This window comes from Cervus elaphus, chromosome 6 (genome assembly GCF_910594005.1).
Source record: "Cervus elaphus chromosome 6, mCerEla1.1, whole genome shotgun sequence".
In the NCBI taxonomy this organism is placed as follows: domain Eukaryota; kingdom Metazoa; phylum Chordata; class Mammalia; order Artiodactyla; family Cervidae; genus Cervus; species Cervus elaphus.
The window spans coordinates 42554476-42571393 of NC_057820.1; positions in this window are offsets into that span (position 1 = coordinate 42554476).

Below are 16918 nucleotides of genomic sequence, written 5' to 3' on the forward strand. Positions count from 1 at the left end.
AGTATCTGCTGTTACATTAAATACATACAGCATACTAAAAAGCAAGACATCACTTTACTGACAAAGGTCCATATAGTCAAAGCTATGGCTTTTCCAGTAGTCATGTATGGATGTGAGATTTGGACCATAAAGAAAGCTGAGCACCAAAGAATTGATGCTTTCAATTGTGTTGCTGGAGAAGACTCTTGAGAGTCCTTTGGACAGAAGAGAGATCAAACCAGGCAATACTAAAGGAAATCATCCTTGAATATTCATTGGAAGGACTGATGCTGAAGCTCCAATCCTTTGGCCACCTGATGTGAAGAGCCAACTCATTGGAAAAGACCCTGATGCTTGGAAGATTGAGAGCAAAGGGAGAAGAGGGTGGCAAAAGATGAGACGGTTGGATAGTATCACCGTCTCAATGGACATGAACTTGAGCAAACTCTGAAAGATAGTGTAGAACAGGGAAGCCTGGTGTGCTGCAGTCCATGGAGTTGCAAAGAGTTGGACACAACCTAGCAACTGAACAACAACAATTATATTGAATGCATGACCTCATCTTGGGGCTCAAATATTTTAAGGAATTCTGGTATTTCTCATGGACTGGGCCTTGGTTATTTGAAAAAAAAAAAAGGCATATTAACAAACACCACTCATCCTTTCATCCTCAAAGAATGGCGGCAGTGGTTTAGTTGCTAACTCATATCTGACTCTTGCAACGCCATGGACTGTAGCCCGCCAGGCTCCTCTGTCCCTAGGATTTTCCAGGCAAGAATACTGGAATGCGTTGCCATTTCCTTTTCCTGAGGATCTTCCCAACCCAGGGTTTGAACCAGGGTCTCCTGCACTGCAGGCAGATTCTTTATTGATTGAGCTACCAGGGAAGCAGAGAATCATGTCACCCATTAAGCTATAGTAACAGGAAGATGTTGCTCTAATAAAGCCATAACTATCTAATCCATCATCAGCAACCACAAAAATACTCATCATATTGGATAACTGAAAGGATAACAAACTGGCAGTGAGAGACCTATGAAGGCACCCATCTCCCTGGATCTCAAGTTCTTCATCCACCAAGTGAAAAGGATGGGATGCCCTCTGATGTGTCTTCCAGCTCTAAGACTATTATTTTTTCAAGACACTGTCTTAGATGCTACAGATTTTAAGAAACATGGATATTTCTCTATCCTTTGAGAGTTTTGTAGGGAAAGAAGCTTTAAAAGGAAAAGAAATAAATAGAATTATAGGCTGGATGTATTCTATATGCAATGAGAGAATAGACAGGAAGTATAGAAATCTAAAGGAAGATGAAATGTGTGGGAATTATGAAGAAAGGATCCACAAAGGAGGTGGGATTTGGGCTGGGCATTAAAGTGTGATTTTAAAGCAATAGGCAGAAATGGGAGGAGGTTCACACACAAGCTTTCCATTGGAGAGAATCAGGTATGGAGCTCTCCCATCCTGTCACTGACGCCACAGAAGAGATTATGCTTCTGTTGAAAGTCCTGCTGTCTTTTCCATTTCTTCACATCCATTTCCCACATTGCTGATCCTTCTAAAAGATAGGAGCATTTGATTTGCCATTTTAAATCCTCGATGACTTTTACCTACAGGATATAGGCCAAACTCCCAGAAATGGCACATGAGAGCTTCTGGGATCAGACCCCTGCCAAGCCCTCTAGCCCATGTCTTGCATCTCCCTGACATGTTCTCACACTCCAGTGACATATAAACACCAAATTCCCCAAAGGGATCACACATATGCTTGCTGAATAAATTTTCAGCATAAATTCACTTGCTAAAGCTACCTCCACCCCTTCAAATGCCTCCTCCACCCTCTCTGCATGGCTAATTTCCACTTCACCTAGCTAATTTCCATTCATTCATTAAGGCTCAACTCACCCCTTCTCGCTTCCCCACCTCTTCATTTACTGTACTTGTAATTGCTTGCTCAGGGTCTGTTACTCCCACTAGACGGTGAAGATAGGGAATAAATCTATCCTATTTGCCCCTTTATCTCCAGCACCTATTAAAATGCCTAGCACACAGCTGCATCTCAAGAAGTATTTTGGTGAATGAATAAATGAGCTGCTGCTACTGCTGCTGAGTCGCTTCAGTCGTGTCCGACTCTGTGCGGCCCCATAGATGGCAGCCCACCAGGCTCCCCCATCCCTGGGATTCTCCAGGCAAGAACACTGGAGTGGGCTGACATTTCCTTCTACAATGCATGAAAGTGAAAAGTGAAAGTGAAGTCACTCAGTCGTGTCTGACTCTTTGCGACCCCATGGACTGCAGCCTACCAGGCTCCTCTGCCCATGGGATTTTCCAGGCAAGAGCACCGGAGTGGGTTGCCATTGCCTTCTACGAATAAATAAGCAAGGAAATAGCAAAAGAAATAAGGTTAAGAAAAAACAGTACAAAGAGCACAAATGTACTCAGCCTCAGAGGTCAGGATAAATATGAGATTCTTAAATTATTACCTAACTTTAAAGAGAACATTGGCATAAGGCAACTATGCATCCTTCCTTTGATGGGCCAAGCCACAGAAGTCAGGCAGGATCAAATACTGCATAATACCACATAGTATGCTCACTCTTCCACCATATTAGAGTTACAGTGCTTGGGCATTGAACATGAACGCCATTCAGTTCATATTTCACCGTAAAGCCCAAGCATGTAGCTATGGAAAAGCAAGATTTGCTTTTGCTCCCATCATGTAAAACTTGAGTCTGTGATGATGTTTTTAGCAATAATGTAAAAATCAGGCTTAGACAAATAACTTGTAATAATGGTAGGGGCACTGACAGTGAGCTAACAATTCAGGGTTTTAAATGCCAATGCATTCTTTATCCTATCATGATTCATCGTCAGCTCTCCTTTTAAAGGAGAAGAAAGCACATCCCAGGTGATGGCTCCGTATAGCGAGGACGCAGATGGCCTTAAATATTTCAGGCTGGTTGGCTGAAAATGTTTTTGACGTTTGTTTGCTGCTTTCCTTGGTGGAATTGGAATATAGGCTTAACATTCCCTTTAATGCCAAACAGCTGCTGCTTTGCTTTGTTTCAATTAAACTTGAATGGAGCTGCCCCAGACGCCCTGCCCATGTGGAGCCGTATGAGATGTCACTGAGCATCACCACCAAGCCCTGGAAAAGTGCGTTGTGCATGTGTATTCATGAGCCAGGGGGTATTTGGGGAAGAGGAGGAGAAGAGAGGGGGTTCTGACATTTATTACACCACAGCACCGATGCAAAGCTATCTGCACATTAAATTCTTTCCTGTGTGACTTGGAATCAAATATTTAAAGTTATTTTAGAAATCACCTACTCAGATCTCCTTTTACGACCAGAAAACTGAGGCCCAGAGAATCTCAGTGACTTGCCATACATCACACATCTGATCTGTATCAGGGCCTCATGCTTCTCCCCTGACAATGCACACAGCCCTCGGCGTCTTGAAAGCCCTTTTTGAACACTATAATTTTTATTCAGTTGTCACTACCGTAGCATGTAGTCAACATCCAGCGAACTCCCCCTTGTTCTTTCTCTCTCCCTTTCTCTGCATTGCTTTTTACCCTCAGCCAGAGATTCTACTTTGATCTTGGTAGCTGTCCTTTATGTCCTAAAAAAAAAAAAAAAAAAAAACAGGCAGAAGCAACCACAATCATGATTTTCACTCATAAGAATAATTTGAGTGTAAATCTATGGCTGATTCATATCAATGTATGACAAAACCCACTGAAATGTTGTGAAGTAATTAGCCTCCAACTAATAAAAAATTTAAAAAAAAAAAAAAAGAATAATTTGGTTGGTTTCATGGCAGACACAAAGGGAACAATCTCCATGAACTTGAAAAGAAATTTTAATATTAATATTCACATTCATCTGAGGAAACGTGGTTATGAAATACATTAAATATACTTTCATTGCCTCGTTCTGCCTTTCCTCCATCTTGAAACCCAGTAGAAATCTTGTTCCTGGCAAAGGCATAATATTTGGATAGATAAAACTTAGAGGCGTTCCTATGAAAATTCCAGTCCGTGGTAACAGAATATGTGTAATAATTCAAGTAGTCTAGCTGTTATAACAAATAGGCCCCAAAATATATAGGCTCTAATACAACAGACAGAAATGCATTTCTTACTCAATAGTACTGGGAAATTAAATAAATTAGTAAGATGGACTTCTAAATAGTTATTCACAGAGCAGGCTGTTGGAGGCAACAGAGGCTTTGCCATCTTCAACGTAGAGCTTCCACAATGCCCCTGGAGTCACCTGTATTCCAGCCAGCTGGAAGGAGAAAAGGAGTCTGTGGGAACATGTGAGAGGTGTCAGTGAGTCTGGCAGGAAGATGGAGCCTGAGACTTTCATTCACAAACCACGGGCTAGAACTCTGTCCCATGGCCTCACCTACTGCAAAGCAGGCCGGGAAATGAGTTTGGCTGAGTTTCCAAGAAAAAGAGAACATGTCACTTGAGCAATATAGAATCGCCTGTGATATCTCTTAACTGTGTAAACAATGAGTGCATGCACGCTGTCTCTTCAGTCATGTCCGACTCTTTGCGACCCCATGGACCGTAGCCCGCCAGGCTCCTCTGTCCATGGGATTCTCCAGGCAAGAATACTAGAGTGGGTTGCCATGCCCTCCTTCAGGGGATCTTCCCGACCCAGGGATTGAACCTGGGTTTCCTCTACCGCCGGCATTGGTAAGTGGCTTCTTTATCACTAGCGCCACCTGGGAAGCACCATATCCCAAGGTTAAATAAATAAATAACAACTCTGACTTAATCTTATTCAAGCTCAAATTCTTACATGGTTACAAGAGTGGACAATCAGAGAGACAATTAAAGCCAACTACAAACTTCTACAATTAAAAATATAACAAAGGCCATAAATTAATAAATGAGAAGTCCAGGCAATAAGCCAAGTATTTGCGGTACACCTTATAGCCCATAGTGGCAAATCACTGTTTCGAGTGATATTTTTCCACTAAAACTGCATATCCATACCTATCCTACCAGGCTTCTAATCAGACCTTCCCACTTAGTTTAACTTTAACACCAAACAGATTCAATTAGTCATAAAAACAATCCTGTCTAGTTGGATTGACCACTTGCTTAGAAGCTTCCATTTACCAAGTAGCTGTCTTTCATCAGAACTGACCCATGAGACAAGATATGTGTGTGTGTTAGCCTCTCCGTCACATCCGACTCTGCGACCCCATGGACTGGAGCCCGCCAGGTTCATCTGTCCATGGGATTTTCCAGGCAATAACACTGGAGTGAAGCCATTTCCTTCTCCAGGGGATCTTCCCTACCCAAGGATCGAACTCAGGTCTCCTGCACTGCAGGCAGATCCTTTACCATCTGAGCTACCAGGGAAGCCGATGGGACAAGATACTTCCTTCCTTATTATGCCTCTCATTTTGCAGATGGGAAAACAGAGGCTGAAAGATACATTGTTTGAGGTAAGTTACAGGGGTGGGAGCAAACCCAGGTCCACCTGGGTCTCTTACCCACTGTGGTGCAGCGCTCCCCAGGCAGCCCCTGCAAATGTTTCCACGAGCTGCCAGTATCTTCTGCCTGAATATGGAGAGATTCTAAAAATAAGCTGAAAAGTATTTGACTTAGAGTATGAAGCATGTATAAATCTGACGGGACACATGACCTCCTCTCGTAGCCACCCATTACTTAGCAACAAAAAGAAGGGCTAAGGCACAAAGGGAACTCTTGCTTGATGCCTCACTCCTAGCAGTCCACTTTTCCATCCTGCTTTAGTCCTCTGCAGCCTCTGCTTTGGGGAAATGCAGACGGGGAAGGCAGGATCAAACCTACTCAGAAATACAAGCTGAGGTATTATCCTAGCAACTCCCTAAAGCAATTGTGAACATTGTTTGCCTAAGCCTCCAGTGCTGCTGCCTGGCAGTGTACAACGCAAAGTTCAAAGGTTTGCTTATTACCATAATGGGCTATAAGCCTTTGCTGTTGATTGTGGAATAATGAAGATAGTTCTTGTGGATTGTTCCTCCAATCCGCCTGTATTTAGGTTAAAGAAGTTTATTGGGTAGCTGTTTTCTTTTTCTTTCTTTCTTCTGTAATTTCTCTGGAAAACCTCTTCTTTCTGTGATCAGTTCTAAGATCATATTCAACAAGACCCTTCATAAAGGGCAGAAGATTATAAACTGAGTTTTGTCCCCGTGAAACACCTTATCCTTTAACTTTCCATGGTCAATAAATAACACATTACTTGAGTATGTCTGTAGTTGCCAATAATGAGAGACTTGTTAGCCTGACAAAGGCGGATTTGATTAACACACACACACAAACAAATGTGTTCACAATATTGCAAGAAAATTGGCAGGGAACAAATGAGAACATATTGGAAAAAATAGAACATCTCTTTCTCCTACATGATAACTTTAGCTACAATCATTATGTCAAACACACAAAGCAAAATAATAATAATTTCTATCATTATATTTTAGGATTAATGTTTGAACATAAATTAGCTTCTTCGGCTTTACATACCCCTATACACTTAGACTCAAAGCTGGACTCAAAACTTACACAACATTTAATATTTTTAATTATTCCTGCCACACACTCATCCCAGAGACACACATTCCAAAAGTGGCAAGACCTCTGCTTTGGGAAAAATTGTCTAAAGAGAAATTGGGGGATTACAGTGTTCCCGTGCTTTGGAATAGGTAGCCCACCAGGCTCCTCTGTCCATGGACTGTTCATCTAAAACACAAGCACATGCCAAGGTAAGCACAGATTTTTCCCTGAGGACAATCAAGTCAATCATTTGGGAAGAAAAGACATCCTTCCTATCAAAATGACTTGGGATGCTCCCTTTGTGAAGCAAGAACCCTGCTATTTCAGGACTAGATGTTTTTTACTCTTTCGGAGCCAAGCTTCCCTTACAGGAGACACCACAGTAATTGGGACAAACTCCTTTGCAATCCAGGAGGGGTGGTATCAACTCCAGGAAGATCTTTTTTATTCCAAAGCTTCCTCACCAGTACCGTAGTCCCGAGAGAGGGTTTATCTTCCTGCCCTGATATAAAACATCTTGCTTGATTATGCAGATGGAATACAAACAGGAAAGAGACTCAGTCTTCAAGAAATTTCCAGTCTAGTAGGACCACATTTGTTATAATGATGTATAATAAGTTTCCCCAAAACATAGTGGCGTGAAACAACATTGATTGGATCACCATTTCCTTGGGTCAGGATCAGGATGCAGCTACCTGACTTCCTCTGCCTCAGAGTCTTTCATCAGGTTGCAGTCAGCCTGTCAGCTGGGGCTGCAGTCTCAACTGAAAGCTCAACTGCAGAGGATCCACTTGAACACACACCCACATGGACTTGGACCCTCTGCCACATGGACGTCTCTACATGGCAGCCTGTTCTCTCCAGAGCAAGAGATCCACAAGGGAGGAAAGGAGAGTGTTTAGCACAAAAGCCAAAATCTACTTTATCAGCTAGTACCAGAGTGACATCCCAGCACTTCTGCCATACTGTATTCACTGGAGTGCACGTTAAGCTAAAATAAAGGCATGCACAGAGATAGAGAAGAGAGAGAGTGTGGGATGCTCAGTGGGACAGCCTGGTTTGACTAACACATACATCTAAGGAGATGAGTAATAGACTTGGTTTGGTAATTGTATTTTTATGGGTATAAGAGTAGGTCCTCGCAACCAAAACGCAGCATGATGTAGAAGAAGGACTTTGAACCCATGAAATGTGAGTTCAATCCCAGCTCCTCCATTTAACTTCAGCACATTATACAAATTCTCTGAGTTTTCTTACCTGAGGATTTATGAGAATCTGGCCTTGCAAGGTTTATGTGGGAATTAAAGGCATAGGACCCAACTAGCACAGCCCTTGGCACAAAGCGGGCATTCCATTGTCAGGTTCTCCTTAAAGGAAATAGTTGTTTTTATTCTCTGTCTCCCTTCTAGCATCTCCTACACAAATAAGGCCTCAAAAAACAATTATTAAAATAAGTAATGAATTAATGCAAGCATGTGTTAGTTGCTTAGTTGTGTCTGACTCTTTGCGACCCCATGGACTGTAGCCCAACCCACCAGGCTCCTCTGTCTATAGGATTCTCCAGGCAAGAATACTGGAGTAGGTGGCCATTCACTTCTCCAGGAGATCTTCCTGACCGAGGCATCGAACCCAGGTCTCCTGCAAGGCAGGCAAGTTCTTTACCGTCTGAGCCACCAGGGAAGCCCATGCTGCAAGCATAAGCTTGCCTTAGTGAATAAATCCACCTCTGAGGCAAACGGTGAATTTCATCACTACAGTGTTATTCCTTGGACATCCGTCTCCTACTGAAATAATAACACATACTTTATCTACCTGGCCAAAAAAAGAGTGGGGGTTCATTAGATAAATGATGATCTTCAAATAGTAATCTGTACATGTCTGTATTCTTATTACTTGCTAAGAAGAGCTAATACTGATAAATGGCAAGTAGTAATTAACTAGGTTCCTAGGGCAACTCGATTTTATTTCTATTTCAATATCCTCACTTCAGACTTCAGGTAGATTATAAAAATAAAAATACTTCAAGACTGCACAAAAGATAATAAATCAGAACTAAACACAAATGGGTGTCAATGAAGGCAAGGTGAAAGAGAATACCGAACCACAGGACGTATGACCCTGTCATTGGGATGGGGCTCCATGACATTAAAAGGCGTCGCACTTATTTATCCCTTCTCATCTCCTGTCACCTTTTCTCTCCATCCATTTTCTGACTTTTCGCCCTCTTTTTCTCACCTGCCATTAACTTCTTCTTTCTCAAAGCCCCTCCCCTTCCACATAAAATCTATTCTGTTGTTCTTCTCAGCCTAATCATAAGCTTACCATCATCTTCTCAGGTCAAGGCAAGACAGTCAGGACACTGGATAACCCAGATTGAACGCTTACTGCTTGGCCAGTCTGAATCAGACCTGCCATGCCTACTGCCTCCCAATAAGAGAATAGAGAGGCTGGAGTCCATACATCTGTGACACCCTCCTCAAATGTCTTCCACTCTTCTGACTCCTGGGACCACTTTGGATGATGAAAGGTGTGAGACCTAATCTTCTCCCCAGAAAAAAGTCCACTTTGTCAAAGTAGACAGAAACCCTGTAAAAATAGCCAGATGCTGAGAGTCTGAAGCAGAGACACCACTATCCAGAAGACAGAAACCCTGTAAAAATAACCAGACGCTAAGAGTCTGAAGCAGAGACACCACTATCCATGATTAGCAAGGTTTCAAACATTGTCTCGAGTCTCAGAGAAGAGAGTCAGCTCACCATCATGAGAGCTTCGCACAGCACTACCTCGTGAGGAATATCACTGCAAGTAGGCTTGGTCATAAACAGGAGACATAAGGGAGGGATTCTAGTAATAGCAGCCCACTCACAGCCTTTGTCTCTTCTGCCTGAGTATGACTGGACCACACTTTCCAGCTTCTGTTGGAAACATCATCTTTAAGTTAATGAGCTTGACTGAACGTGAGAGAAGGCAGTGTGCGCCATTTAGGACCAACCCTGAAAAGCCTCTTCCGTGCAGAGGCACTCTCGCCCTCCTGCTGACTATGATCTCCACCATACGAGCAACACTGAAAGCTTTACAGTGAGGATGGCGGAGACACAGAAGTCCTGGTCCCTCAAAGGCTGCCGTGGGCTAGGACTATCATTGCCTTGAATATTTAATTTAATAATAGACAAGTCTCTATTGCATACGACACTTATTTGACCCAATATACCTTTTAAAGGTCCATTTGCTACATCAACTGGTGCTATCCTAACAAAGGAAGTAGCTGTCCGGTGAGGGACCTGAAAATGTTTATGGAGTTTTCATCATAGCAACTGAAAAGCTTTAGCCAATGCTTGAGGGGCCACTTCCTCTCTTTGAAACATCTGACACAATAAAAAAAATCCCTCTTTCTTAGAAAATTCACACGAGTCCCCAACCCCACATCTCACACAAAGACACACACACACACAACTGGAATGTTTTCCATGGACGGTAAGACCCTTGATTGGAAGTGACTGAAATAGCTTTATCAATCACTTATTATCCATATCTGACTAGTTACTAGGCAGCAGGGTCACAACAGTGAACTAGGCCAGCAGCACTTGCCCTCATGGAGCTCACCGTCTACTGGATCTTGACAATGATACAGCTTTGTCTACCATCTGTCCAAGCACTTCATTTACTTAGGAACTATAAGGAACGTGACCACTTCCCCATCAGCCCTGTACTGTCCTGCGATCTGCCCCTCGGGCATGCCCTACGCTTTGCAGCCCGTGGACTGTGGCCCACCAGGCTTCTCTGCCCATGGGGGTCCTTCAGGCAACAATACTGCAATGGGCTGCCATGCCCTCCTCCAGGGGATCTTCCCAGCCCAGGGATCAAACCAAGGTCTCCCACATTGCAGGCGGATTCTTTACCAGCTGAGCCACAAGAGAAGCCCAAGAATACTGGAGGAGGTAGCCTATCCCTTCTCCAGTGGATCTTCCCCACCCAGGAACCAAACCAGCGTCTCCTGCATTGCAGGCGAATTCTTTACCAATTGAACTACCAGGGAAGCCTCATCAAGCCCAACTACCCTCTAAATCACCATGAGGATCCTACTTCTCCTCCAGGTCTCCTCTTTCCACCTTCAACACTGGCATACCCTTCCCACTATGACCTCTGCCCTCCCTGTTCCCACCGCCATTCCAGGCTTCATTCCTGAATTACTGCCCCAGGAGGACCTTGAGGAGGAAGACACAGAGGCTAGTCTTCTACTGCCCTCTGGTGGTCATATTTGGTATCCGCCTGAAAAGCACGCAGTCCAGGAAGCCCTACAACCTCCATACCTGCATCACATGAGCATTTCAGAGCCCCGTGCTGCCCCAGAGGAAGACTGGAGGCGCATGTGAGCAATGGTGCAGAGTAAATCAGCCCTGAATATTCATTGGAAGGACTAATGTTAAAGCTGAAACTCCGATACTTTGGCCACCTGATGTGAAGAACTGACTCATTTGAAAAGACCCTGATGCTGGGAAAGATTGAAGGCGAGAGGAGAAGGGGATGACAGAGGATGAGATGGCTGGATGGCATCACCGACTCAATGGACATGAGTTTGAGTAAGCTCCGGGAGTTGGTGATGGACAGGGAGGCCCGGCGTGCTGCGGTTCATGGGTCACAAAGATTTGGACTAAGCAACTGAACTGAACTGATGGACAGACCAGGAAACAGTGTGAGATGTTCCTGCTCTGCACAGCCCTGCATCCTTTTCTCATACCCATTCCCACAAATTTTCCTCCCTTTTAACTCCTTCTTTGTCTTTAATTATTTCTGTTCTCCCATTCCCCTGTCTGGGTCTTGGGCCTACCCCTGAGGGTACCAGCATCATTTAAAGACATAAATTCAGCTTAATTTGTAATTTAATCTTAATCTGTGTGATTTTAAGGGTTCTGGGGAACAACACAGCCCTGTTATGCATTCCTCCAGCCCCAAAATTTCTTCCAAACCATCTTTGCTGTCTGCACAGTGCTTTAATCTGTTCGGTAAAGATACACTGATTATCTACTATGTTCAGTTCAGTTGCTCAGTCGTGTCCAACTCTTTGCGACCCCATGAATCATAGCATGCCAGGCCTCCCTGTCCATCACCAACTCCCGGAGTCCACCCAAACCCATGTCCATCGAGTTGGTGATGCCATCCAACCATCTCATCCTCTATTGTCCCCTCCTCCTGCCCTCAAATCTTTCCCAGCATCAGGGTCTTTTCAAATGAGTCAGCTCTTTGCATGAGGTGGCCAAAGTATTGGAGTGAAACAGGCACAATTCTAGGCACTGGGAATAGAGCAATGAACAAAACATAAAAATATGAGACAAATAGTTTTATTTCACAATTAGAGCTCCCTTTAAATGCAAATAGTACTGAGAAGTAACACATAGATTTACATAAACACTGAATTATTCATGCATGTCATCAAATTTCTCTGTGAAGGGGCGGGAGTAACTATTTAAGGAGCAAAGGCCCCTTTCTGGTTCTCCTATGATCAAGTCACAAAAGCTATCATGAAAACATAATTTTATAGAAAGAACTCATGCTTTAATTTTTTATAGACATGGATTTAAAGCTTGGCTCCATTACTTAGAAACTGTGTGCTCTTTAGACAGATAATTAACCTCTCTGAATCTCTGTGCTTTTATCTACAGAAATAGAGAAATTGATCTTCATTTACCATGGTCATAGTGTAAGATCATATGTGTAATTCCCAGAACAAACTCTGGCACAGAATGGACCTCATAAGCATTAACTTCCTTGCCATTCCCAAAATAGCTTGCTGTATAGTCAGCGACCAGGGAACTAGAGTGACTCTAATGACAAAGACATATAATGACTGAAATTGCTTTAATGAGGGATCAAGATTTTGATTTCATGATTAGAGTTATTTCCGTAATTAGTAAAATTGCTACCCCTAGTTTGCAGCCTGACAGAACCTACTCCTTTTCTGGGCAGGGCCTGCCCTGGTGATTCATGATGCCAAACCCAGGAGCTAAAGCTCTCCAGAAGCCCCACAATCTGTTCAAGGAGTTGGTCTCTTCTTGAATGGGCCAGAACGAAGGCCGCCCACGGGGAGCGTGTGACAGGGAAGGGTTGTCAGACCTCGGGGGATGCAGGGCTGGGGGGAAGAAAAATACCCACCATGAGCAATTTCCCCCTTTAATGTCACTTCATGTCATTTTATTTACTGCCTCTAGGGAATCAATTAAAACAGCGCTAATTTATGGGTCTTAATGAACAAGGTATTGTGCAAACTGTTAGTAAGCATGGCAGGTTTCTTGAATGGAGGACAGGCAAATGCACAGTTGCCTGACATGACATTCCCTACAGCCATCCCTTCCAGATTGCAACATGGCATGGAAATAAACAGAATGTGTGTGTGTGTGTGTGTGTGTGTGTGTGTGTGTAGGACGCGTATCACATACAGTCTACATCTCCTATGCCCCTGCTTCTTTCCTAGGAACAGCAAGACAAGAATATTTACCCCCAAATATGAGTTTATTTTTGTAATCCACATGGTGATATGCTTCACATAATCACATCAGGGACTAACTGATGAACCTACTCCTTAATAGTTAATTCACGTAAAAAACATTTTGAAGTCCCTAATGCTATACAGACACCATCCCAGGCTCCAGAAACGTGAAGGTGAGTAAAACAGTTACCTGCTTTAGAATCCACAGGCTAGCCAAGGAGACAGACACCTAGATGAACAACTACAGGGTCGTCTTGGCCCACAGAGGACAGATACGGGTTCCAGGGAGTTGGGAGGAAAACGGAGTTGGGATGAGCTTCCTGGGTCCCTGGGAGATCCTCTTCTGCACTATCAGCTTGTGGCTTCCAGTTTCCTTGGAGCCCAGCTCTTTGGTCCGGCGCTGTGTGCCTATATGAGCAATGAACTCTCCTTTTCCAAATCCCATTTCCTGCCTGATTAGAGGCTCCTGGCTGGATTTGCATACAAGCCCATTCCATCACAGACTCCTCTGGCCTGGAACTAGATGGCTGTCCCCAGCTGACATGCTCAAGGCCAATAGACTTACACCCTAGGATCGCAAAATACCTGCCTGCTTCCCAAACAGCTGGCTGCAAGGCACTTGGTCAAATTAAGAGCTGACCATTGAAACAACTAACCAAATTATTATTTGCTTTGCCTACACGGAAAAAAACAAACAGGCCCTACTGAGCAGAACATTTCATGCCACTGTACACAGTAATGTTTTCACTTCAAGAGGCAGGATGGGGTGTGGCTAGAACCCCAGACTCTGCAGCAGGGCCTTCTGGGTTCAAGTCCTAGATCTGCTCATGTGCCTCTGAGAACATTGCTTAGCTGCTCTGCGCTGCAGTTGCTCGTCTATGAAAGTGAAAGTGTGTGTGTGTTAGTCACTCAGTCATGTCCAACTCTTTGTGACCCCATGGACTGTACCCCGCCAGGCTCCTCTGTCCATGGGATTCTCCAGGCAAGAACACTGGAGTGGGTTGCCATTTCCTTCTCCAGGGGATCTTCCCGACCCAAGGATCGAACCTGGGTCTCCTGCATTGCAGGCAGATTCTTTGCTGCCCACCACTGTCCCAGCTGGCCCTGCCTGCCCTTCCTTCTGGCCTTTTCTCCTTTGGCGGCTCCTCCTCTTCCCACTTCCTCACTTCCACCTCCAGGTTCAAATCCAGCAGCATCGCCTTCTTTCTTCTCTTTCTTCTTAGTAGCATATGTGAGCTACAGTAGGACAGTGAGGTTGCAGGCCAGGAAACCGACCCCTACTTACAATACTGACTTAGAAACCTGAGTGGATCAGAGATGTTCCATGGAGATAAATACTTTCCAGGTGGTGCTAATAAATGAGCAGTGGATTATGCTTTTAAAATTAAAGCTTCACCTGTCCGCTCCATCGGTGGGTCATCAGTCACTGTGCTTCTCTGTCAGGGGTTTACAGGGAGGTATAGTTTGCTGTGTCCCAGGGTAGCATCCTTGATGGGGGTAGTAGTTCCTCCAGCACAGAACTTACAGTCCTGGTGACTAAGATTCTGGGCCACATCCCATTTACAAGAACCCCACAGAAGGGCTTTGCATCCACCTCCTGAAGTGCCGCCCGGGGGTGCAGGGACAGGCTTTCTAGCACTGCTGACTTATCGGTCCACTTATCAGACCAGAGGGAACTATCAGATGGCAAGATCGTGTCTTAGGAGTCTCCATATCACCAACTGAGCTTAGTGCTGGCATGCAGTAGACAGAGTCATTCACTTAATTAACCTACAGGTAAGGGCTTGGCTCTTAGAAGCCCTTGAATGGCCCCCAGGGACAGCTGAGGATGGGACTTTTGCTTCTGATGATGAATCAATGACACAATGTGCGCTGTGACCCACAACACACCCTGAGAGTATCCTAGAAAGTCAAGTCGGGCCAACCCTGCTGGAAGAGGCCGCTGATCTGCCAGCGTTAGGGCTTCCCAGGTGGCGCTAGTGGTAAAGAACCCGCCTGCCAATGCAGGAGATGGACCTGCCGCCTTTACAGAGTGAAGAAAGAAAAAGACCAATACTGTATATTAACACATATATGTGGAATTTAGGAAGATGGTACCGATGATCCTACATGCAGGGCAGCAAAGGGGACACAGATGTAAAGAACAGACTTCTGGCCTCTGTAGAAGGCAAGGGTGGGATGATTGGAGAGAATAGCTTTGAAACATGTATATTACCATGTGTACAAGAGATGGCCAGTGCAAGTTCTATGCATGCAGCAGGGCACCAAAGCCAGTGCTCTGGGACAACCCAGAGGGATGGGGTGGGGAGGAGGGTGGGAGGGGGTTCAGGATGGGGGGTCACATGTATACCTGTGTCTGATTCATGCTAGTGTATGGCAAAAGCCATCACAATATGTAATTATCCCCCAATTAAAATAAATAAATGTTTTACAAAATGAAGGAATTAGACCAGGGTTCAATTCCTGAGTTGGGAAGGTCCCCTGGTGAAGCAAATGGCTACCCACTCCAGTATTCTCGTCTGGAGAATTCTATGGACAGAGGAGCCTGGAGGGCTACAGTCCATGGATCGCAAAGAATCAGACACCCCTGAAGCAACTTAGCACGCAGGCACGGCCTCTATAGCAGCCAATCCATTTTGCCTCCCACGACATATCATCTTGGAGAAACTGAGACAGCACAACATTTTAATACCTTCTTAAAGGTAAACTTCCCTCTCTGCTCAGAGGAAGTGAGCTCACTGGAAATAGCAGAGCATGGTGTTGAGAGGCAGGCAGGAGAGCCACACCGCCTGGATGGATGCTCAGCCTGGCGCTACCAGGCACCGGGTCTGTGCCTTGGAGCGAGGTGTTGAACCTCTCTGACATCACCATTTCCTGATCTGAAAAACAAGTTTGTAATAGTCCCTGCATCAAAGGAGTGTTGGGAGATGAGTGAATGAAGCAGTGTGGCACGGAGGACGTGCTTGGCACCTAGGACGTGTTACGTGAGTGTTTGTTTGATGATGGTATTGTCCCGGTGTGGTGCTGGATGGGGAAAAGCCAGCTGTGAATACCACTCTTGCTGATGAAGAAAATCCCCCATGCCTCTGGCCATTGTGGGTGAGGCCTGATGGAGAAGCAACGACTGCAGTTAAAAGCAGAGACCGGCGTGGAGCAGAACCATTAGTCAGTTTGTGTCTTGAGAGAAAGCGGCGCGGTTTTAGGCCATGAAACTGCCCTTCCTAAGTGGTCACACGCCTCCAAAGCCTTCCTGGTACCCGCCACTGCTGGTCATTTGGGACCCCCTTCCCCAGCACCTCTCGGCGGCTGCAGCTATGCCAAGAACAGCTCAGGGGACTGATACACAACCAGGGCAGAAGGGAGGGCAGGGCTCGGGGGTGGCAAAGTCACGGCTGGAGTCAGGGCAGAGCTGAGCGAGATGGAAGAAGGGAAGGCAAATCCGGCCAGGAGTGCGCCGATCTTGTTTCAATGACCCCCTGACCCAGGGATAAGAAACAGCGGGGGAGAGCTTGTTAACAGCGACAGGACGCAAAGCCCGTCCTTTCCTCTACTTTCTGCAAGACCCAGGCGACACGGAAAGCTGATGTGTGTTCTCTCTGCCCTCTGGTATTTGGCCTACAGGTCTCAGCATTTTCTTTTCAACCTTTTAAAGCATAATAACGGTCCGTGCTCTCCTGCAGCACGTGTTGGAGACAAAGAACACAGGAATATGTCATTTCCTATAAAGGCCAGAAAGGGTGTTGTGACCAGCGAAGTGCTAAAATGACATTTGCACTTAGGTGACAAACAGGCCCATTCCATTCCAGGTAAAGGCCCGGACGTGGTCCAGTAAAGCGTGGGAAAGTAAAGGCTGCCCTCTGCAGGCCACTCGGGGCATGACGACCTGCTCTCCAGAAG